Source organism: Pongo pygmaeus, chromosome 1 (assembly GCF_028885625.2).
Source record: "Pongo pygmaeus isolate AG05252 chromosome 1, NHGRI_mPonPyg2-v2.0_pri, whole genome shotgun sequence".
NCBI classification, from domain to species: Eukaryota; Metazoa; Chordata; class Mammalia; order Primates; family Hominidae; genus Pongo; species Pongo pygmaeus.
In genome coordinates this window covers 202713799-202738305 of record NC_072373.2, presented here as the reverse complement: position 1 = coordinate 202738305, position 24507 = coordinate 202713799, and the positions used below count along the sequence as shown (strand labels likewise).

Below are 24507 nucleotides of genomic sequence, written 5' to 3'. Positions count from 1 at the left end.
ACTCTGGCATAAGATCACATGACAGATAAAGGAAGAAATAAAAAATTTTGGCCGGGCGCGGTGGCTCACACCTGTAATCCCAGCACTTTGGGAGGCCAAGGCAGGCGGATCACGAGATCAGGAGATCAAAACCATTTTGGCTAATATGGTGAAACCCTGTCTCTACTAAAAAATACAAAAAATTAGCCGGGCATGGTGGCGGGTACCTGTAGTCCCAGCTACTTGGGAGGCCGAGGCAGGAGAATGGCATGAACCCGGGAGGCTGAGCTGACAGTGAGCCGAGACCACACCACTGCACTCTCGCCTGGGTGACAGAGCAAGACTCCATCTCAAAAAAAAAAAAATTTATCCCAAAATGTTTTTTTGCCATATTTTGAAATGGTCCTGCAAAGCCATCTTTTATGGGGGAAAGTTTGCATCTGTAAAAAATCTCTGAGGCCAGGCGTGGTGGCGCACACCTGTAATCCCAGCACTTTGGGAGGCCGAGGCAGGCCAACTGCTTGAGCCCAGGAGTTGCAGACCAGCCTGGGCAACATAGGGAGACCCCATCTCTACAAAAAATACAAAAAAATTAGCTGGGCAAGGTGGTACATACCTGTAGTCCCAGCTACACAGGAGGCTGAGGTGAGAAGATCACTTGAGCCCAGGAGGTTGAGGCTGCAGTGAGCCATGATCACACCAATGCACTCCAGCCTGGACAACAGAGCAAGATCCTGTCTCTAAAAAGAACAACAACAACAAAAATACCTTGTTTACACAACCAGATCTTTCCGTTTCCAGGTCCTCCCAATCCTAAAGAGATTAACTGAGAGTCTAGCACCTTTTTAAGGTCTGAATAGGAAATATTTGCCATCTACTGCCTTTAAGGGCAGCCACCTGTGAAACTTTATCTACATAATAAGAACCTCGATCTCCACAACCCCTTATTCTAACTCAGACACTCCTTTCCATTGATTCCAGATTTTTAGATAATAATTCTTTCAACCAATTGTCAATCAGAAAATCTTTGGATTTACCTAAGACCTATAAACCCCCTGCCACATGCCCCCTTCAAGTTGTCTCACCTTTCCCACCAAACCAATGTATATTGATGTCTTATGTCTCCCTAAAAATGTATAAAACAAAAGAAGGTGTAACCCAACCATCTTCGACATGTTCTCAGGATTGATTGAGGCTGTGCCTCGGGCCGTGGTCACTAATGTTTGGCTTAGAATAAATCTCTTCAAATATTTTGCAATTTGGCTTTTTTTGTCACATCACAAACCTTTGATTTGTTGTTGTTGTTGTTTTGGATATTTAAAAAGTTTATTTCTTTCTTTTTTTTTTTTTTTTTTTGAGATGGAGTCTCGCTCTGTCACCCGGCTGGAGTGCAGTGGCATGATCTCGGCTCACTGCAAGCTCCGCCTCCCGGTTCACGCCATTCTCCTGCCTCGACCTCCCGAGTAGCTGGGACTACAGGTGCCTGCCACCATGCCCAGCTAATTTTTTGTATTTTTAGTAGAGACGGGGTTTCACCGTGTTAGCCAGAATGGTCTCGATCTCCTGACCTCATGATCTGCCCGCCTCGGCCTCCCAAAGTGCTGAGATTACAGGTGTGAGCCACTGCGCCCAGCCTAAAAAGTTTATTTCTATTTTAACTAGCCCAAAGACCCAATTATTTGAGGGCTGAGCTGATTTCTGACACATGGTCTATAGACCCTCCTCTTGGAAACTTACTTTCTCTCCCCTTCCAAAAAAGTCTGCATCTTCCATCATGATGCACATTTTAAGTTAAAATTGCCAATACAACCCTCAAAATGCAAGTTTATTGAATAAAGCTGAGAAGAGCAGTAAACAGACAAAAAAAAGTGCATCCACCTAAATAAAAAAATTCACATAGTTCAGTAACTGTTTATAAAGTTTTCACATGCAGAGGTTAACGTACAGGAAAATGTTGGGAATAGCATCTGGACGTCTTGAAATGCTGAAAGCAATGTACAGACACACAAAGACATTAAGATTTAGCTATAGGTCAATTAACAAACCTAGGCAGTCCCCACAGAGTCACACATCCTAGTTCCAATTTCTCCTTTTAGGCACAAGCAAGTTGCCACACTCTTTGTAATGGCTCACATTGACCATTAATGGTGTTGAACAATAGTAGCAAGTTTAAATATCCCTTCATTTACAGAACCATCCATCCTATCAGGGAAGTATGCAACATGCTTCAAAGAATAAAAAGAGAATTTTAAAAGCCCAGATTCTACTCATAAAAAAATGAATGGAGAAAAGCAAGTAGTGTCTGTGCAACACAGTGCAGTATATTGTACAGAATAGTTTTAAGGCCATGGCAGTCTATAAATTAAAACTGATATTCATTAAAAGAACTTACTGTTGACTACACTCTGAGTGCTCAACACATTTGGAAATGCAGTCTGCATAAGTGCTGCTTAACAAAAGAAACAAAATCACACACAGTGTGAGGCAACACATAAGCAGGTGTACCATAGAGTTTTATCTACTGCAGTGACCTATATGAATAATAATTTACAAATGAACCAGTATTAATATGTCCCTTTATGTATACGGAAGTCACTAAACTACAAAACATATTCATTTGAGGTTTTTAGACATCTCTATCATAGAAGCAAAGGAACAGCATCAGTTCCTCAGTTCTCTGTGTGACTGATTACTAAACAACCTGTAGACGTCGAGCATGATTACATTAGATAAAGCAGGCAGGTCTAGAGTTGTCACAATAATCAAGATGTCTAATGGCACCAGTCAAAAGAGTGCCAAACCTTACATCCATAAAAGGGAAAAATAAAAATTTTTTATTTGTTTATAAGTACCTTTTGTGCTGAAAGTCAACTTTATGACTGGATATAAAAAGTCAGGAGTTAGAATGTCATGCAGCAGCACTGATTTAATGACTGGAGATAGAACAAACAGATGTTTGAATAAAGTGTGACATTCTTAACAGGTTTTATTACATTGGGTGGAATGCTTTAAATTCATGAAAGCTTTTCAAAAAATCTTCAATTCTCAGCCCCTTAAAAAAGTATGCTGAACCAGGAAGAAAAAACAAAAGACAGAAATAATGACCTGGACAGATACAAAACAGCATGCTTTTAGTTTCTCCCATATCCCAACTGCCATCTGGCAACAAAGAGTTCTCAGAAAGTAGAATATCTTTAATATTCATCAGAGAGAATCTCACCAGTGTAAAGAACCAATATTGATTTGGTGCCTCTGCTCACTCTCTGCAAACCATTTTGGATTCCTAAGATGTAATTATACATTTCACATGCATTTGTGAGAATAAGATAAACATTATGTTTATATAAATCCCACAGGAATTATTCAGGCTTAAAGGTTTTCTAAATACTGTGTGTGGCACTAGAAACTTCATGCTGTATCAAGTCAGTGTCAGTATTAAGCTACTGGACTCTATAAGGAAATATTATAGATAGATATTTACTGAAAACCAATATAAAAATCTGGCCCAGAAAGACCAGAACAGAAATATGCAATTTTCTTGATTTAAGATAGTCAAAAGTGTGTGGGCCTTTTTTTTTTTTTAAAGCTCTACACATGGCTTAAGACAGGTACGTGTAAGAAGCCTTTTTGTGTGTACTGACTTTATCATGACAACTCTAGTTGATTCTTTATGAAGGATTATGGATACTCATCTTCAGCAGTGCACAAGAGAAATAAACTCTGAAAAAGGCAATTTCTTGGGTTTAGGAAGGACCGTATTCTGGGAATTACTTCAGAGGAACGGACAATAATTCTAGGATTATAGTCAAGAAGGACTGGAAGACTTCAGGAGATGCTTCAGTTTCTTCCAGATTTTGAATGCTGAATAAGCCACTGAAGTGTGATATCTATATTATCCTTTTCTTTGCAAGAAATTGAGGCTGGGCGCAGTGGCTCACACCTGTAATCCCAGCAGTTTGGGAGGCCGAGGCGGGTGGATCACGAGGTCAAGAAATCAAGACCATCCTGGCCAACACGGTGAAACCCCGTCTCTACTAAAAATACAAAAATTAGCTGGGCGTGGTGGCGGGCGCCTGTAGTCCCAATTACTGGGGAGGCTGAGGCAAGACAATCGCTTGAACCCGGGAGGCGGAGGTTGCAGTGAGCCAAGATCCTGCCATTGCACTCCAGCTTGGTGACAGAGCAAGACTCCGTCTCAAAACAAACAAACAAACAAACAACAACAACAAAAGAAATCGAATAGCGGCAAACTTCTCTATCCTGAATAGCAGACAGGCTCATTTTTTCAATTAGCTGTTTCTCATCCAAGGCATTAGAAGATCTCCCTTGTTTCCAAGCACTTAGCACTGGAATTCCTTGCAACTGTGGTTTCTCTAGAAGATTATGTAGCTCATTTCGGGAAGCTTCTATCTTTTCACGATCTGCAGCATCTATCATGTAAACAATAGCACTGACTCCTCTGCAATACCGCTCCCACATGCTTCGAAATCCGGCTTGTCCTCCTATGTCCTAGATCTTTATTGTGACGTTACCTTGTTACTTTCCTCATGTTGAAGTCCACTGTGGGTATCATATCTTCACTGAATTAACCTGACGCGATGACATTGACAAACGTGGTCTTGCCCGAGTACTGCAGCCCCACGAGCATCAGCTCCATCTCCTTCCAGAAGAGCGAACGGAACCAGTCCAGCAGGCAGGAGATGAGTGCCAGCATGATGGCGGCCGGCAGCGAGGACGCACGGGAGGACGCAGAGTGGAGGCGACTACGACTTCCACAAGAGCAGGCCTCCGCCCAGACCCCCCAACGGCTCCTTTGGGCCCCGGGGCGACACAGGCGGACACCAGGGGGCGGCAGCAGCCCCGATTTCGTTTTTTTTGTTGTTTTTTTTTTTGAAACGGAGTCGCGCTCAGTCGCCCAGGCTGGAGTGCAGTGGCGCGATCTCGGCTCACTGCCAGCTCCGCCTCCCGGGTTCACGCCATTCTCCTGCCTCAGCTTCCCAAGTAACTGGGACTACAGGCACTCGCCACCACGCCCGGCTAATTTTTTGCAGTTTTAGTAGAGACGGGGTTTCACCGTGTTAACCAGGATGGTTTCGACCTCCTGACCTCGTGATCCGCCCGCCTCGGCCTTCCAAAGTGCTGGGATTACAGGCGTGAGCCACCGCGCCCGGCCTCGATTTGTTAAAAAAATAAAATCTACAGCCTGAGCACGATGGCTCATGCCTGTAATCCCAGCACTTTGGGAGGCTGAGGCAGGAGGACTGCTTCAGGCCAGGAGTTCAAGAAAAGTCTAGGCAACAAAGCGAGACTCTGTGTCTACAAAAAATAAAAAAAATTAGCCAGGCGTAGTGGCATGCGCCTGTAGTCTCACCTACTGGGGAGGCTGAGCTGGGAGGATCACTTGAGCCCAGGAGGTGAAGGCTGCAGTGAGCTGTGTTTGCACCACTGCGCTCCTGCCTGGGTGACAGAGCGAGACCCTATGTTAAACAAACAAACTCTACAAAGCGCAATAAAGTAAAACGCAATAAAACAAAGTATGCCTGTATACAGAAGGATGTGTGTTGGTTATATGCAAATATTGCACTATCTTACATAAGATATTTTGGAATCATGGAGGCGCTAGAATCAATCCCTGGTGGATATCGAGGGTTGACTGTGTATTTATTCAAGCAACAAAAAGAAAGCCTCATGGCTGGAGTAAGAGTCAGGGACAGTAGTGATTGGGCAAGAGCCAAATCCCCACGGGGCTTGGTAAGGAATCTGGATGTTATTTTAGGCATAATAGGAAATTGGAAACTATTGAAAGGTTTTTTTGTTTCGTTTCATTTTGTTTTGAGACAAGGTCTCATTCTGTCACCCAGGCTGGAGTGCAGTAGCACAATCACAGCTCACTGCAGTCTTCACATCCTGGGCTCAAGTGATCCTCCCATCTCAGCCTCCCGAATAGCTGGGATTACAAGCATGCACCATCACACCCGGATAGTTTTTGTATTTTTAGTAGAGATGGGGTTTTGCCATATTGGCCAGGCTGGTCTCGAACTCCTGGCCTCAAGTGACCTGCTCGCCTCGGCCTCCTAAAGTGCTGAGATTACAGGCTTGTAATCTCACCTTGTGATCCACCACGCCCCACCATGGAAACTACCGAAAGGCTTTGTACAGAGAAACAACACGATATTTTTTATTTTATTTTTATATTTTTATTTTTTGGAGACAGGTTCTGGCTCTTCCACCCAAGCTAGAGTGCTGTGGTGTGATCAAGGCTCACTGCAACCTCATTCTCCTGGGCTCAAGTGATCCTTCCACCTCAGCCTCCCAAGTAGCTGGGACCACAGGCATGTGCCACTGTGGCCCACCAATTTTTTCTTTTTTATGGAGATGGGGTCTCACTGTATTGCCCAGGCTTACAATCTATGATTTTTTTCAAGACAGGGTCTCACTCTGGGCTGGAGTGTAGTCCCATGATCAAAGCTCACTGCGGCCAGGCACGGTGGCTCACGCCTGTAATCCCAGCACTTTGGGAGGCCGAGGCAGGCAGATCATAAGGTCAGGAGATCCAGACCACCCTGGCTAACACGGTGAAACCCCGTCTCTACTAAAAATACAAAAAATTAGCAGGGCGTACTGGCAGGCGCCTGTCGTCCCAGCTACTCGGGAGGCTGAGGCAGGAGACTGGCATGAATCCAGGAGGCAGAGCTTGCCGTGAGCCGAGATCACACCACCGCACACCAGTCTGGGCGACAGAGCGAGACTCTGTCTCAAAAAAAAAAAAAAAAAAGAAAAACTCACTGCAACCTGGAACTCCTTGGCGCAAGCAACCCTCTCGCCTCAGCCTCTGGAGCAGCTGGGGTAACAGGCACAAGTCACTGTGCCTGGCTCAACAACACGATCTTATTACATTATTAAAAGATCACTCTAGCTGCTGTGCTAAGAATGGATTGTGTAGGAGGTAAGGGGAGAAGGGGAGAGAATGTTGCAATAGTCCAGGGGAAGAGAGAATGATGGCTACAACCAGAGCAGCAGTGGAGGGGGTGGTGAGGCGGAGTAGGAGTCTGGATTTATTTGGAAGGTTCCATTTCCTGGTTTTAGTTCCTCATCAGACCTGTCTACTTCCTGCCCCTGTGTTCATCCAAATTTCCCCCTTTTTCCTCCCTCTAAATGTCCTTTCTGCTTAGGCTAGTGTGTGGGAAGGATTACTGCTATTTGCAACTAAACTATCCTGACTAGGCACCTTGGCTCCAGACTGATCTAATTCACCACTCCCCATGACATGACCTGGTTTCATGCTGCCTGTGTTAAGCAAAGTGTTTTCTTTTGTGAGTAATACACACAGGAATTAACAAACCTCCTGTGGGTAACACTTCTTCAGGAGAATTTTCAAAGAAAGCAGTTTAAGATTTATTTGATGATGTGGGAAAAATGCTTAAGTGATATGTCACCTCCCGTTGTACCCACAACATTAGATAAGAGGTAGAGATCATAGTAAGAGGTGCCGGCCAGGCGCGGTGGCTCATGCCTGTAATCCCAGTGCTTTGGGGGACCGAGGTGGGTGGATCACCTGAGGTCAGGAGTTCGAGACCAGCATGGCCAACATGGCAAAACCTCGTCTCTACTAAAAATACAAAAATTAGCCAGGTGTGGTGGTGCACGCCTGTAATCCCAGCTACTCAGGAGGCTGAGGCAGGAGAATCTCTTGAACCCAGTGAGCTAAGATCCTGCCATTGCACTCCAGCCTGGGCTATAAGAAGAAAACTCCATCGCAAAAAAAAAAAAAAAGAGGTGCTAAAATATATAGCCAATACTCAGTGGGGTGTGGTGGCTCAGGCCTATAATCCTGACCTCAAGGGATCCACCCACCTCGGCCTCCCAAAGCACTGGGATTACAGCAAAGTGCTGGGATTACAGCAAAGTGTTGGGATTACAGGCATGAGTCACTACACCTGGCCTCCATTAATATTTATTTATTTATTTATTTATTTATTTATTTATTTTGAGACGGAGTTTCGCTCTTGTCACCTAGGCTGAGGTGCAATGGCACGATCTCGGCTCACTGCAACCTCTGCCTCCCAGGTTCAAGTGATTCTCCTGCCTCAGCCTCCCAAGTAGCTGGGATTACAAGTGCCCGCCACCACGCCCAGCTATTTTTTGTATTTTTAGTAGAGACAGGGTTTCACTACGTTGGCCAGGCTGGTCTCAAACTCCTGACTTCAGGTGATCCATCCACCTCGGCCTCCCAAAGTGCTGGGATTACAGGCATGAACCACTGCTCCCGGCCTAATATTTCTTAAACACCTAGCATCTGTCAGAAGCTAGGGATACAACAATGACGGAGACAGATGTGTTCCCCGCCTCCATGGAGTTTACATTTTAGTAAGAAAGACAGACAGTAACAAGTAAAAATGCCAAAGAAGAAAAATGCGAAGCAATGCAAGTGATAATCTAATGAAGGAAAAACGCAAGGAGTTGCTAAAATGAAAAAAAAGACTAATTCTTGTGAAGACTAATTCTTGTGAAGTTAAATACAATTAGCTTGAACTCACAGCCCTTGGAGAGTGAGAAACGAGTCCCTCTAGTATTTCAGCATGTAGTTGAGGATGGAGGGCAATGAATCTCTGGTCTACTCTGGCTCCAGTTCCCTTCTCTTGGATTCTTAACTCCCTGCCATCAACCAGATTCCTGGGATGAACAAGCAGGACATTGAGAATCATATAGTACCACCTGGTTCTGTACTTGAGCCCATTATCAGCATTTTTTTTCTGGCAGATCATTTTCCACCATTCCTTTCCACCAGTGGGCTTCCTAGGGTTGATGGCGTACTGAATCCTCCCTAAGCCGGCCACACCTTCTTGTCTAGAACTGTCCTCAGAGTATGGGCAGAATAGGATAGGGGTTCAGAATCCCCACCCTGCCACTTACTAACTATGTAACCAGAAGCAAGCGACTTAAGTCTCTCTATGCCCCAGTTTTCTAGTCTTTTTTTTTTTTTTTTGAGACGGAGTCTTGCTCTGTCACCCAGGCTGGAGTGCAATGGCGCGATCTCGGCTCACTGCAACCTCTGCCTCCCAGGTTCAAGCAATTCTCTGCCTCAGCATCCCAAGTAGCTGGGATTACAGGCGCCTGCTACTACGCCCGGCTAATTTTTTGTATTTTTAGTAGAGACGGGGTTTCACCATCTTGGCCAGGCTGGTCTTGAACTCCTGACCTCATGATCCACCCTCCTCAGCCTCCCAAAGCGCTGGGATTACAGGTGTGAGCCACCTCGCCTGGCCTTTCTAATCTTAAAATGGGATTATTAATATTCCTAACCTCATAGAGTTAATAGATGTAAAGCACTTAGAGTCGTGTCTGGCTTATTAATAAATGTTAGCAATCATTCTTATTTAGCACTTTTCCATGGAAGGCACTGCAATAGCTACCTTATGTACTATAACTCATTGAATCTTCTCAAGGTCATGCAAGGCAAGTGGTATTACCCCTTTTGCAGATTGGAACACTGAGGCTCAGAGTGGTCAAGGCATTGTTTTGCTCAAGTTTCCACAACCAAGAAGTAGCTGACCTGGGATTTAAACCTGGGAAGGTGACACTGAATATTTCCCCCTCCTTCCTCCACATTATTCTGCCTCCCCCCGAGACGAGTTTCACGCCTCCTTTCCCCAGCCTTTCTTGGTCTTGGGTGAATTCATCCTCCTTCCAAGATATGTTTTGCCAGTGAAGCCCTTGCAGGTCCTTTCAGGTCCGTGAAGCTGATTGCTTTTAAATGTAGGCCCCTTAGGAGATGACCTCATCTCAATCTTCCAATCCTCTCATTTTATATAGAGAGAGAAACTTAGTCTCACAATCTTTTATAATTTTCTACAGAAATTAAAGTTTCTCTTCTGAATTATAAAGTCATGATAAAACGTATCTTCCAAAGGACATAGAAATTGATCTGAAATTTCATCTAAAGTTTATCTCAAACGTTAAATCATGATCATTCTGGGGCACTTCCACATTCCAGATCTACGAGTGTCAAAGCTAAGGGAACTGAACAAAGTATATAGAACTGTATATCTCAGAAAAGAGAAGTAGCAGCAGTTGACAGGAAGAGCAACATCCTCAATTTTCAAGATATTTACAAAGTTTGTGTGTGTTTTTCTCTTCCTAAGTTCCCTCTTCAAAGAAAATTATTCCTCCCCAGTTCCAATAAACTTTTGCTGACCAGCACAACCTGTCCACCTTTGCTATTAAAGAGACAAGAAGTAAGTCAGCTATAAGGCACCTCATATATTAGTAAAAACTAAAAATAATTGTAACAGTCAGTGCTGGCAAGGATATGACAAAACTAGTATTTACATAATTTGCTGCTGGTGGTGTAACTGTCACAACCCTTCAAAAAGAACTTTGGCAATATATTTCACCAGGTGGTAATTCCTTTCCCAGAACTTTATTATAACTAAATTATAATACAGGGGAAACAAAGTAGCAAAAACCTGGAAATGACTTGCCTGTCACAAGTGTTTTGAGCGCTTACTTTGTAGCAGGTTCTATGTTACACACTCAACACAAATAATCTCATTTAATTGTCAAAACAATTCTAGGAGGGATATGCTATTTTACTCCTTGTATTCTGAATGGGGAAACTGGGACTACAAGGAATAAAGTAATTTTCCCCTGGCTCAACAGCTGTAGGGCATGGGAGGGTTTAAATCATTGAGGAACAATGAAGATACAGAATTCTTCCTTCTACAGTAGTGTATGGAGAAGGAGCATGGACGGCCACTTCTCAAGCCTCTACAATGTGCTAGTTACTGTAGATTGGTTGTCTCATTAAAGCCTCTCATCTTCAAGATAGGGGATCGACAGACTCTTTGACAAGTGTGGAAATTGATATTAAGAAAGGTGAAGTGGTCAACTCAAAGTCAGACAACAAGTGATCACTGTCCCAGAATTCTAGCCCAGCATATCTGATTCTAGAGTCCATGCTCCTTCCCCGGGCTGTCTCTTTAAGAAAGACTCAAAATATAGTAACTGAAGTCAATTCAGGCATGGGGAATGTTGGGCTGGTGGAGGTGGGGAGGATGTTTGACCGCTGAGCCTAGAGGACACTGACCTAGCTCCAGAGGCACTTTCTGGGAAATCAGACAGCCCTAGGTTTGGGATCCAAGGAGGAGTGGGAACATGGTATAGCCTTAGCAGGTCTTTAACCGAGACAGCTAAGAGGCAGGTAATATACAAGGTCTGAGGCTATGTTCAGTCACAACTGGAGAACTAAATAGGAAAATTGAGGCAGAATCTCAGTCAAGGACCATAGCAGCATGGGAGAAGACGACGGCAGCATTGTGATTTGTGGGTTTCCAGAAGTACTCTCCAATACTCCATGGCCTTTTCCTTTTATTTATTTTTTTTATTAATTCAACTTTAAGTTCTGGGGTACATGTGCAGGATGTGCAGGTTTGTTACACAGGTAAACATGTGCCATGGTGGTTTCCTGCATAGATCAAGCCGTCACCTAGGTGTGAAGCCCCCCCTCCATTAGCTATTCTTCCTGATGCTCTCCCTCCCCACTGCATGGCCTTTTCTGTGTCCACAAGGGCTTTCCCCACAGGAGAAAAGGGGCAGGGTCACAGACCATGACAATATCTGGCCTCTTTCTAGGGATCACCCTCCGGTCCACCAGACCAGAAACAAATGGATAAAGGAGGCAAAACTGGTCCTGGGGCCAGGCGTGGTGGCCCACATCTGTAATCCCAGCACTTTGGGAGGCCAAGGCGGGCAGATCACGAGGTCAGGAGTTCAAGACCAGCCTGACCAACATGGTGAAACCCCGTCTCTACTAAAAATACAAAAAAATTAGCTGGGCCTGGTGGCATGTGCCTGTAATCCCAGCTACTCAGGAGGATGACTCAGGAGGCTGAGGCAGAAGAATCGCTTGAACCCGGGAGGTGGAGGTTGCAGTGAGCTGAGATGGCACCACTGCACTCCAGCCTGGGCGACAGAGTGAGAATCCATCTCAAAAAAAAAAAAAAAAATGGTCCTGGAATCTCCCACCCCACCTAACCACACCCACGCCCTTGCTGGGCTTGGTCCAGGATGTAAACTGGGTGGGCCGACAGGAGACACCATGAAGGAAGGGGCTAGGAAGGCTGAGGAAGCAGGCCCAGGGGAAGAAAACTCCTCATCACAGACTTGTTCTCTGCCCTGGGATGTTAGCACATGAAACAAGAGGCTCCATCCACATCTCCGAGACTCTTGCCCTCTGTTCCCTTAAGCCCATAACACACCTTTCCTTCCTTCCTGTGTAGACCACAAGGGGGCCAGTGAAGGGATTGCACAGCAGGATACAAATGAGGAAAACTGGGCTCAAGCTTCTGTTCCACTCACAAGGGCCGCTGTGCCCTGAGTCATGTTCCCAGCAACGAGAAAACCTAGAGTGCATCCAGGGGTGAAATCTTCCTGGGGAAAGGCACTCAAGATGGATGATTCACTCTCCTGAGTGCAGAATGAGGTGTCAAGGTGTGTGGTTCTAAGAACCCTGTCAAACAGATTAGACTCACCTTGGAAAGACGGTGCCTCCACCCCAGAGGCACCATCTCCCACACTTAGCCCCAGCCCAGCCACAGTGGATGAAGATGACCAGATTCTGGGGAACAGAGGGCAAGAAGAATGAGAAGTATGAAGATACCCAGTACCGGCTGGGTGCGTTGGCTCACGCCTGTAATCCCAGAACTTTGGGAGGCCAAGGCGGGCAGATCACCTGAGGTCAGGAGCTCAAGACCAGCCTGGCCAATATGGCAAAACCCTATCTCTACTAAAAATACAAAAATTAGCCAGGCGTGGTAGCGCATGCCTGTAATCCCAGCTACTCGGGAGGCTGAGGCAGGAGAATCACTTGAACCCGAGAGGCAGAGGTTGCAGTGAGCCAAGATCGTGCCACTGCACTCCAGCCTAGGTGACAGAGCCAGACTCCATCTCACAAAAAAAAAAAAAAAAAAGATAATGTTTACTTAGTACTCACTGTGTGTCAGGTATTATTCTATGCCTTTTACTTAATCCTTAGGGCAACCCCATGCAGTAGATGATAATGTCACTCCCGTTTTACAGATGAGAACCAGGTCACAGAGAAGCTCAGTGACTCACCCAGGGTCACACAGCTACTAAGTGGCAAGGCCAGAATCTGAACCAAGGTAGTCTGGAGCCAGAGACTGTGCCCATAACCATTTCACCAGTGATTACCTAGCTACATGTCTAGCTGTCTGAGAGGTGGCTGGGCCTAAGGAATAACCTGGAATGGGGGTTTTATCCTTCTCTCTTGCTGTATATCAGCACTCTGTGGCAGGAAATGGTCATAGGCAGCTCCTGAGTTCCTATCTCCCCTATTTAAGACTGAACCTGGAATTCCAGATTCCCAGGAAAGGGTCTCTGATGGGCCAATGCAAGTCAGATCCATACCCCTAATCCAATCAGTCGGGCAGGGTTGAGGGACACAGATTCACATGGTTATAGAAGCCCCATCGTATCAATCATGTGACGATGGCAGGGACGATTACCAGAAAGATGGGAAGGATGCACTGAAAAGTCACCGCAAAAGGTTTCCACTGTAGAAAACTGAGGCTCAGGGAGTTGAACAATTTGCTCAAGATCACCCAGAGTAAATGAAGCCCAGATTCTAACTCATTTTGTTTTTTTTCTCCAAATCTAGGTCCTTTCCTCCATACCACATAGCCTCCCCACAAAAAGGGAGATAACTTGGTTAGATGCCTGAGGTAAGTTCACAAGTTAATTTTCATTTAACCAGTGTTCTTTAAGCACCTGTTATGTATCAGGCACTGTTCTAGGCACTGAGGTTACATAAACAGATAAAATCTTGTCTGAAATAAAGGCAAGGTAAAAAACAAAAAACGACAACAGAGAATGAAGGCCCCAGCTGTCATGGAGCTGACATTCTACTGAATCCCTTGAGTGAGGACAGAGGCCTCTCCTCAAGAACTGCTCCTTCAGCTGAGTCCCAGGTGGTGTGAAACATGGAGAGAACTTGGGTTTTGATGTCTGTTGTAGACATTGGCTCCTTTTATTGGCATGAACTATTCCCTTGTAGATTGCACAAGTGGCCCCGATTCTTCACCTTTCTCTGTATCCACACCCTTTGTCACAAAACTTCGCCATGCTCCATCACTCTGATTCTGGGCTTAGTCATGTGACTTGCAGTGGCTCATGCCCGTAATCCCAACACTTTAGAAGGCTGAGGTGGGAGAATCATTTCAGCCCAGGAGTTCAAGATCAACCTGAGCAACAAAATGAGACCCAGTCTCTACATATAATAAAGTTAAAAAAAAATTAGCTGAGCCCGGCGCTGTGGCTCACGCCTGTAATCCCAGCACTTTGGGAGGCCGAGGCGGGAGGATCACGAGGTCAGGAGATCCAGACCATCCTGGCTAACACGGTGAAACCCCGACTCTACTAAAAATACCAAAAATTAGCCGGGCGTGGTGGTGGGCGCCTGTAGTCCCAGCTACTCGGGAGGCTGAGGCAGGAGAATGGTGTGAACCCGGGAGGCGGAGGTTGCAGTGAGCCAAAATTGCGCCACTGCACTCCAGCCTGGGCGACAGAGCGAGACTCCGTCTCAAAAAAAAAAAAAAAAAAATTAGCTGAGCATGGTGGTGCATACCTGTAATCCTAGATTCTTGGGAGGCATAGCCGGGGTGATACCAGTGGGCTAAGGGAGGTCCCCAAATGTCAGTGGGACCTCAACCCCGGCCAGTGTCCAGGTTCTTGACCCCATCACAAGAAGGAATTCAAGGATGAATCAAAAAACAGTGAAAGTAGGCTGGGCGTGGTGGCTCATGCCTGTAATCCCAGCACTTTGGGAGGCTGAGGCAGGCGGATCACTCGAGGCCAGGAGTTCAAGACCAGCCTGGGCCAGATGGTGAAACCCTGTCTCTACTAAAAATACAAAAATTAGTTGGGTGTGGTAGTGCACGCCTGTGGTCCCAGCTACTCAGGAGGCTGAGGTGGGAGAATTGCTTGAACACAGAAGGTGGAAATTGCAGTGAGCCAAGATAGCCCCACTGCCCTCCAGCCTGGGCAACAGAGGGAGACCCTATCTTAAAAAAAACAGTGAAAGTAGGGCGATTTATTGTAAAGTGAAAAGTATACACCCACGAGAGGGGAGTATGGGTGGACTCAAGAGAAAGTACCACACAGTGGAGTTTGAGGTTTCTACCTTTATGGGTTTCTTTAACCAAGAGGTTGAATATTCATTAAGATTCCTGGAAAAAGGTGAAGATTTCTTGGAACTGTGGTGCCACTCGTTTTTACACCAAATATGGGTGTTCTCAGAACTGTCACAGTGCTGGTGGTGTGTAATTTGTATGTTAATAAGCATATAATGAGGTCCTGGGAGAAACCTAGGTCAAATCCAGTTTCACGTTGGGTCCAGTTGGTCTCAGCCAGCTTGGCCCACACCCTGGTTTTTCAGGGTCTTATCCCCTAGCTTCTGCAGCTATTTCAACGGTTGCATTTTGCTAGTCATATGAAACTGCTGCCTGGAGTTTTCTATTCTCCTGTGACCACCGTGTATTATTCCTGTCTCAGGAGGATTGCTTGAGCCTGGGGGGTAAGACTGCAGTGAGCTGCAATGGCACTACTGCACTCCAGTCTGGGCAACAGAGCAAGCAAGACCCTGTCTCAAAAAAAAAAAAAGGCATGCAGTTCATATAGCATTTTTACTTAGCAGCCTCCACCTAGTGAAACCGTCTTTGCAAAAATTATAACAGTGAAAGCGATCTGATCTAACCAACCTCCCTATCTTGCCTTTAACCTCCAATCTGCCTTTGGTCATTCCTGGACTTGGGCCAAGCTAACTTTGGGAGAAATTTAGTTTATAGCTTAAATGATAATAGCCCTTCTCCCAAACGAAATCACCTTGGTAAAACTAATGAAAGACCACCAGGTTAGAAGGACCAGAGAAGCCTGAATTCTGCTAAGATGTAGGCATAAATGATTACCAGCCATTACTCCAGAGGTCACAAGATTTGCAACTTCCTCAATTACTCCTGCAGATAACATCATTGTTGTAGAACCTAAGATTGGCTTTGAGTTGCCTTTTCAGGCCTTTGCATTTCTTTTCTCGCTCTCTCTTTTTTTTTTTTTTTTTTGTTGTTGTTGTTGTTGAAACAGGGTCTTGCTCTGTTGTCCAGGCTGGAGTGCAGTGGCATGATCATAGTTCACAATAGCCTCAACCTCCTGGGCTCAAAGGATCCTTCTGCCTTAGCCTCCCCAGCTGGGACTATAAGCATGCACCACCACACTCTGCTACATTTTTTTTATTTTTAGTAAAGATAGGGTCTCACTATGTTGCCCAGGTATGTCTTGAACTTCTGAGCCCAAGCGATCCTCCCGCCTTGACCTCCCAAAGTGCTGGGATTACAGGCATGAGCCACTGCACCCAGCCGGCTTTTGCATTCCTGATGACCCAATGGCCCCACTGGACCCACCAATTGGACTTTGGCCCCCACCCAGAAGCAGACTCAGCATGCTAGGACCATTTTCCACACCTCTATAATTGCATCCCAGCCAATCAGCAGCACCCATTCCCTAGCCACCCACCTCCCTGCCAAAGGTTATCTTTGAAAAATATTAGCCTCCAATTTTTCCAGGATACTGCTTTGAGTAATGATAAAACTCTGGTGTCCTGTTTAGCCAGTTCTACATGTGTAAAACTCTTCCTCTATTCAATTCCCCTATCTCGATAAATCAGCTCTACCTGGGCAGTGGGCAAGAAGAAACCACTGGGCAGTTAAACTAGCAACCTCCATTTAACCCAAAACAAAGGGCCTCCATCCCCCACACAGTCTGCGTTCCAAGGGATGGGCCAGGGGTTCCGATGTCCTTCATAGATAAGGAGTGAATCTCTGGCTTGGCCGCTCCCAGATCCCTCTTGGATCATAGGGTAATTCACAGGGTATGCTTATGTTATGACTGTCAGGTGTGTCTGCCATACAACACTTCTCATGCCTCTGCCATCACCCATGAGAACATGCCAGACTCTCCTACTGAAGGAACAGACCCAGATGCCCTAGTTTTCCCAGCCAAGGTCAGACTAAATCAATCAACAGCCAGCCAACCTCCAGATGTGTAGCATGTCCAAAGCAGAACAGCAGAGCTGTCTAGCTGACCACCAGATGTATGAGTGATCTGTGATGAGTGATGAATGTTTAAATGCTTCCAAAGTATGTGATTATTTGCTATTTACCACTGTTGTGGAAATATATAACTGAAATAACCTCCTCTATCCCAATAATGTATTAATTTCCTTTGTAGCTTTGATTGAAAAGTAACTCCAGATGACCCATTTCATTAAACAATCCATGGAGGACTGGGCCAGAGTTGATTCCATCAGACACCCTCTCCTGAGAATTTGAATTTTGAAACAGAGCAGGCAGGATAGGAGATCTTGTTGGAAGTCATTCATCATGGTGGTGCTGGCAGCACTCAGGTAAAAATGTGCCTGCAACCTGATCCTAGGCCTTCCAGCTCTCCTTTGGTTCCTGTGTGTCCCCAAGCTTGCTTCTCCAGCTACCTACAATTTATTTGCGCCCCACCCACATCCTTCCAATAAATTCTCTTTTGCTAAAAATAGGCAGAGGCGATGTCTGTTGCTTGCAACCAAGTATCCTAACTGCTACTCCACCATGTAGACCCTAATTCAAGTCCCAGGCCTGCTATTATACTTAGCAGCTGATCATTGTCCAGGAATTGTACCCCACCATTATCATGGGACCAGGTTCCTTCTAACACTGTTCTACTATCGTGGCCCATAGCTTTCACCTTCAAAGTCACTTCAAGGCATAAGATGGATGCAGGAGCAATAAATTCCAGGCAAGGAAAAAAAAAGGAGGGAAGAGCAGAAGGGGATTACAGCTGAGTAAGCTTCTTTGAAGCACTATTTCCAAATGCCCTATCAACTCTTTCACTTTTAGGAGACCAGAATATTCTATCTCCCCACCTCCAAATATGCCTCTTTTGCATAAGGACTATTTTGAGCTGAAAGCAATTGAGAAGAAGCAGATACAACAAAAGGTCTCTACCCTCCCCCATTAGCCTAAAAGTAGGACATAAGTTTACAAAGGCAAAGGTGTCCTTCCTCCCCTCCCGACCACGAGAAACAGAGGTTGATCTCTGAAGACAACTTTAGACCCTCATTTGCCAGAAGCAGACACCAAAGGAATCTGTGTGACAAACTTTACTAACTAGCCTTTACCTACTATTTATTTGCCTTCCCCAAATTTGCTTCCCCAGGGGACTCAAAAGTCCTTTTCTGTCCCAGCACGGTGGCTCACACCTGTAATCCCAGCACTTTGGGAGGCCGAGGTAGGTGGATCACCTGAGGTCAGGAGTTTGAGAGCAGCCTGGCCAACATGGTGAAACCTCGTCTCTACTAGAAATACAAAAAATTAGCCGGGCGTGGTGGCAGGTGCCTGTAATCCCAGCTACTCAGGAAGCTGAGGCAGGAGAATCACTTGAACTCGGGAGGCGTGGGTTGCAGTGAACCAAGATTGCGCCACTGCACTCCAGCCTGGGCAACAAGAGCGAAACTCCGTCTCAAAAAAAAAAAAAAAAAAAAAAAAAAGAGTCCTTTTCCTTTGCCTTGTCACTTTTCCAAAACTTTCTGTTCTTTGTTGAAAATTCTCCATAAGCCTGAATTCAAAGCCACCTCTTTGAGACTTACTCAACCCCTGGGTATCGCTCTTGTAAACATGAGGTATACATGTTAATAGACTTCTGTTTGTTTTTCTCGTCTTCTGTTACCAGGATGTGTCCTAGCTAAGAACTACGAAGGATAAAAAGGAAGTTCTTTTTTCTCCCCTACAACTTACACCCCATTGACCATAACTTAGTCACAGGGCTACACCTAGCTATAAGGAATGTAATCTTTCGGCTAGGTGCATTGCCAGCACCTAGATTAAAAACAGGGTTCTTCTACTTAGGAAGAGGGAGACAATAGATATTAGGCAACACGCCTTCTTGCTGCAGCTAATTGCTCATGTTCAATGGTATGTATAATAATCCTTAACAGATTATAGAATGATTTCCTCTCCATTACCTTCCCAAGTTGGGCGGTGGCTTGTGCCTGTAAATCCCAGCTACCCAGGAGGCTGAGGCAGGAGGCTCATTTGAGGCCAGGAATTTGAGTCCATTACCTCCCCAGAGCCTCCTAACATATCCGTGCAGTAGTTGCCATTATCTTCATTTTTACAACTGGGGAAACTGAGGTTCAGAGATAGACAATCAGTTACCTAAGGCCAAACAACTAATGACGTCAGAACTAGGAGACAAATCCAGCTCTAACTCCAAGGTCCATGGTCTTCCCCAGTGCCCCTCTTGCCCTCCTAAACTTCTTTTGGCTGCTGCTGTAGTTACAGGTCATTTATTGTGAAACATCCCTAATGTTAGGAGCCATTAACAGGCCACACATAAGATCAAGTGTAAACAAATGGAATATGGAGACATGCTGTCTTCTCTTTCCTTTCTAGTGCTCCTCTCTCTCTCCCCAGTGCCCACAGGATACATGAATGTATGTGAAGTTACTTCCGGAATGCTGCCCTCTCCGGCCAACTCGTAGTCTGGGGCAACATTTGTGCCAGCTGGGTCGATAGGGGAGGGGCATCAGCAGTTACCTAAGGAGAGACAGGCTCTCTGTAATTCAAGAACAATCAATGACCCATCCCAAGTGTTAAATTATCCACATCTCAGAAGAGTGAAGAGAAGGGAATTGACATTTATTATACCCATTTTACATATAAGGAAACTGAGGCAAATGCCCAGGATCACATGGCCAGAGCAAGTGTCAGGCCTGAGATTCAGGATGATCTCGATCTCCTGACCTCGTGATCGTCCCGCCTCGGCCTCCCAAAGTGCTGGGATTATAGGCATGAGCCACCGCGCCTGGCCCAGAGTTTTATTATTACTCAAATCAGTCTCCCTGAGCATTTGGGGATCAGAGTTTTTAAGGATAATTTGGTGAGTTGGGGATGGCCAGTGAGCTGAGAGTGCTGATTGGTCAGGTCGGTGATGAAATCATGGGAAGGTGAAGCTGTCCTCTTGGGCTGAGTCAGTTCCTGGGTGGGGGCCACAGATCAGATGAGCCAGTTTATAGATCTGGATGGTGCCAGCTGATCCATAAAGGGCAGGGTCTGCAAAATATCATAAACACTGACCTTAGGAACAGTTTAGGGAAGGTCAAAATCTTGTAGCCTCCAGCTGCATGACTCCTAAACCATGATTTCTAATCTCGTGGCTAATTTGTTAGTCCTACAAAGGCAGTCTAGTCTCCAGGCAAGAAGGAGGTTTGTTTTGGGAAAGGGCTGTTATTGTCTTTGTTTTAAACTATAAACTAAGCTCCTCCCAAAGTTAGTTCAGCCTGTGCCCAGGAAGGAACAAGGACAGCTTAAAGATTAGAAGCAAGATGGAGTCGGTGAGGTTAGATCTCTCTCACTGTCTCAGTCATAATTTTGCACAGGCAGTTTCTATCCCCTCTTCCCTTTTTGTAAGTTTTTTTTTTAATTGTGGTAACATATAATGTACCATTTTAACCATTAAGTATACAGCTCAGCACATTAAGAATATTCATATTGCTGTGCAACCATCACCACCATACATTTCCAGAACTTTGACCTTTCCAAATTGAAACTCTGTACCCATTAAACACTAACTCTCCATTTCCCATTCTCTCCATGGCAATCATCATTCTACTTTCTGTCTCTACAAATTTGACTACTCTGGGTACTGTATATAAGTGGAATCATACAATATTTGTCCTTCGCATCTGGCTTATATTATTTAACATAATGTCTTCGAAGTTCTTCCATCTTTGTAGCATATGTCAGAATTTCTTTCCTTTTTAAATTGGATTAAAGTGGTGCTTTAATGTCAGAGTGGTGCTCTGTCACCCAGGGTGGAATGCAGTGGTGTGATCTTGGCTCATTGCAAACTCTGCCTCCTGGATTCAAGCAATTCTCCTGCCTCAGCTTCCCGAGTAGCTGGGACTACAGTTACACATCAGCATGCCCAGCTAATTTTTTTGTATTTTTAGTTGAGATGGGGTATCTCCATGCTGGCCAGGCTGGTCTCAAACTCCTGGCCTCAAGTGATCCACCTACCTTGGCCTTCCAAAATGCTGGGATTACAAGCGTGAGCCACAGCTCCCACCAATTTTTTTTTTTTTTTTTTTTTTTTTTTTTGAGACAGGGTCTTGCTCTATCACCCAGGTTGGAGTGCAGTGGCACAATCACAGCTCACTACAGCCTTGATCTCCTGAGCTCAAGTGATCCTCCTGCCTCAGCCTCCTTGAGTAACTGGGACTACAGGTGCATGCCACTGTACCCAGCTAATTTTTTTTTTTTTTTAAGTAGAGATGAGGTCTTGCTATTTTGCCCAGGCTGATCTCAGACTCCTAGTCTCAAATGATCTGCCTGCCTTGGCCTCCCAAAGTGCTGGGACTGAGTCATGAGCCACCACTCATGGCCTGAATAATGTTTAATTGCATGTCTATACCATATTCTGTTTATCCATTCATTCCTCAGTGGACATTTGCATCACTCCCACCTTTTGGGTATTGTGAATAATGTTACTACGAATATCTGCTTGAGTCCCTTTCAATACTTTGGGGTTTGTACTCAGAAGTGAATCACTAGATCAAATTAACTGGGTGTGGCGGCACACACCTGTAGTCCCAGCTACTGGGGAGGCTGAGGTGGGAGGATCCCTTGAGCCCAGAACTTTGAGGCTGCAGTGAACCGTGATGGTGCCTCTGTACTCCAGCTTGGGTGACAGAGTGAGACTCTTGTCAAAAAAAAAAAGAAGAAGAAGAAGGAATTACTAGATTAAATGGTGATTCTTTCTTTTCTTTTCTTTTTTTTTTTTTTTTGAGATAGGGTCTCACTCTGTCGCCCAGGCTGGAGTGCAGTGGTGCAATCTTGGCTCACAGCAACCTCCATCTCCCGGATTCAAGCAATTCTCCTGCCTCAGCCTCCTGAGTAGCTGGGACTACATGCACCTGCCACCACACCCAGCTAATTTTTTGCATTTTTAGTAGAGATGGGGTTTCACCATGTTAGCCAGGATGGTCTCGATCTCCTGACCTCGTAATCTGCCCACCTCAGCCTCCCAAAGTACTGGGATTACAGGCGTGAGCCACTGTGCCTTGCCCACAGTTTCCAATTTTTAAACATCCTTGCCAACACTTGTTTTCTGTTTTTATCTCATAGTGATTTTGATTTGCTTTTCTCTATAGATTAGTCGTATTGAGCATCTTCAAGTGCACACTGGTCATTTGTAGGTCTTCTCTGGAGAAATGTATATTCAAGTACTTGGCCCATTTTTAAATCAAGTTGTTTGGTTTTCGTTGTGGAGTTATATATTCTAGGTATCAATCTTGTATTAGATATATGATTTGCTAACATTTTCTTTCATTCCGTGGGTTGCATTTTCACTGTTGATGGTGTCCTTTGATGCCTCATCCTCCCTTTTGAGGAACTAACTCATCCTTTTTGTTCCAAAGGCCAAAATTCCCTGACTCATGCATGTGGCAATTCTGGCTTCTTAAAAAACACTCAGTGTGTTTTAGAATGGTCTGGGAAGTCAAATACAAGGAAAGCCTGACTAGTCCCACTGTGTTCCTCTCTGCTATGGTTTCAGGTTTCTAAAGAAAATACAGGGTTACACAACATGAAGTTGGTGAAAAGGGGCAGGCGAATGGGATTATGGGCTGGAGTGAAAGGGGAAGTTATGGGCCAGGCGCAGTGGCTCACACCTGTAATCCCAGCACTTTGGGAGGCCGAGGCGGGCAGATCCCTTGAGGTCAGGAGTTCAAGACCAGCCTGGCCAACATGGTGAAACCCTGTCTCTTCTAAAAATCCAAAAATTAGCCCAGTACAGTGGCGGGCACCTGTAATCCCAGCCACTCGGGGGCCTGAGACAGGAGAATAGCTTGAATCTGGGAGGCAGAGGTTGCAGTGAGCCAAGATCACATCACTGTACTCCAGGCTAGGGGCCAGAGACTGTATCCCCCACCATCCCCCACCCAAAAAAAGAAAGAAAAGTAAAGGGAACGGAAGGCAACCTGAGTGTCTGTCACCAGGGGAATGGGGAGAATGTAGTGGATGTACACAATGGAGGACCCAGCAGACACTGACGTCGTTGAACTAGATGTACACACTCCAACACGATTCCATCGCAAAAATAATGCTGAGGCAGGGGAAATGAGACACAGAATAAGGTCAAATTATGTGAACTATAACTTTTATGTAAATTTAAAATGAATACACACACAGAATAACACTATACGTTTTACAAGCATACCTACAACATCAAGGATATATATCGCCTGCACTAGAAATGCTGTGGACGATGAGAATGGAAAATGGTGATAAAAGAAAATAACATGTTAGCCGGGCACGGTGGCTCACGCCTGTAATCCCAGCACTTTGGGAGGCCGAGGCGGGTGGATCACCTGAGGTTGGGGGTTTGAGACCAGCCTGACCAACATGGAGAAACCCCATCTCTACTAAAAATACAAAATTAGCTGGGCGTGGTGGTGCATGCCTGTAATCCCAGCTACTCGGGAGGCTGAGACAGGAGAATTGCTTGAACCCAGGAGGTGGAGGTTGCAGTGAGCCGAGGTTGCTCCATTGTACTCCAGCCTGGGCAACAAGAGCAAAAATCCGTCTCAGAAAAAAGAAAAAGATAAAGAAAAAAAAGAAGGAAAATAGCATGCATTCAGACAAAACTGTATGAGAAGCATCTTGCACAGTAGAGGTAAGATAAGGATCTCTGCATCCCGATTATTGCTGTGTGACCTTGGATGTAAGTCATTTCACCTGCTTGATGCTCGTCTTTCTTGTCTGGAAGATGGAAGATAGGGACCTTCACATGCTGTATCATGAAAGATGTCCACAGGGGAAGAGAGTGTGGCAGAATGAGCTTTGGAGCTGGACATGCCCAGCTAGGCCAGCCATTCACTGTGTGACCTTGGGAATCACTTTACTCTCTAAGCCTCTGTATTTTGGGGGTGGGGATTTGATTTTCATTTTTTAAAAATTTATTTTAATTATATGGAACGCTTCATGAATTTGCATGTCATCCTTGTTCAGGGGCCATACCTGTATCTCTTCATTGTTCCAGTTTTAGTTATGTGCTGACGAAGCAAGCACTGTTGTTATATTTTTAGTTTTTTTTTTCAGGAGGGTACTGAGTCTAATGAGGCTGTGGGGCCATGAAACCCTGCACGCTTCCTACCCATGCCTCCATTTTTTTTTTTTCTTGAGACAGAGTCTTGCTCTGTCACCCAAGCTGGAGTGCAGTGGCACGATCTCGACTCACCACAATCTCTCCGCCTCCCAGGTTCAAGTGATTCTCCTGCCTCAGCTTCTCGAGTAGATGGGATTACAGGTGCCTGACACCACACCTGGCTAATTTTTGTGTTTTTAGTAAAGACAGGGTTTTGTCATGTTGGCCAGGCTGGCCTTGAACTCCCAACTTCAGGTGATCCACCCA

The 24507-nt window shown here is 45.3% G+C and overlaps 1 non-coding gene and 1 pseudogene across 1 annotated transcript; both read right to left on the bottom strand.

The window, feature by feature from the left end:
- Positions 1-3341: 3341 nt before the first annotated feature.
- LOC129042399 (ADP-ribosylation factor-like protein 8B) lies at positions 3342-4708 on the bottom strand (annotated as a pseudogene).
- A 19351-nt stretch (positions 4709-24059) lies between these two features.
- Positions 24060-24163, bottom strand: LOC129023411 (U6 spliceosomal RNA). Its single transcript, XR_008496797.1, has one exon. It is a non-coding gene; the product is annotated as a U6 spliceosomal RNA (small nuclear RNA).
- Between the last annotated feature and the right edge of the window lie 344 nt (positions 24164-24507).